We start from the raw sequence: 411 nt of genomic DNA, 5'->3' as shown, positions 1-411 counted from the left end.
TGCAGTGACTTGACTCCAGTGCATCCCCTGCAAAATATGCAACAGTAACTCCCACATGTCAACAACTCCTCAGTGAAATAGCAATGAAGGGACATTACAACTGACCTTTATATTATTCTCACACTAAACTCACGCTCTGCTCGTACATTGCTGAGTTCTCACCTGACCTCATGAAGGGTACGAAGACACACACACGCACGCACAGCAGTGCGAGCATCTGCAAAGGGTTTCGCTCGGTGCCCGTAACTCGCCCAGCACGTACCAACCAGCCGGACACCGGGACTACGCTGGGACACCTGTAGCTCTCCCTCGCCAGACGCCCACCTCTCGGCTCACCCCTCAATTGCCACAGGGGGCCCGCAGCTCGCACGGTCCGAGGGGCGACCCCGCCCCCGGCGCTGCTCACGGCAC

This window comes from Corvus brachyrhynchos, unplaced genomic scaffold (genome assembly GCF_000691975.1).
Source record: "Corvus brachyrhynchos isolate BGI_N302 unplaced genomic scaffold, ASM69197v1 scaffold101, whole genome shotgun sequence".
NCBI lineage: Eukaryota > Metazoa > Chordata > Aves > Passeriformes > Corvidae > Corvus > Corvus brachyrhynchos.
The sequence above is the reverse complement of the archived record's forward strand: the minus strand, read 5'-3'. Positions refer to the sequence as shown.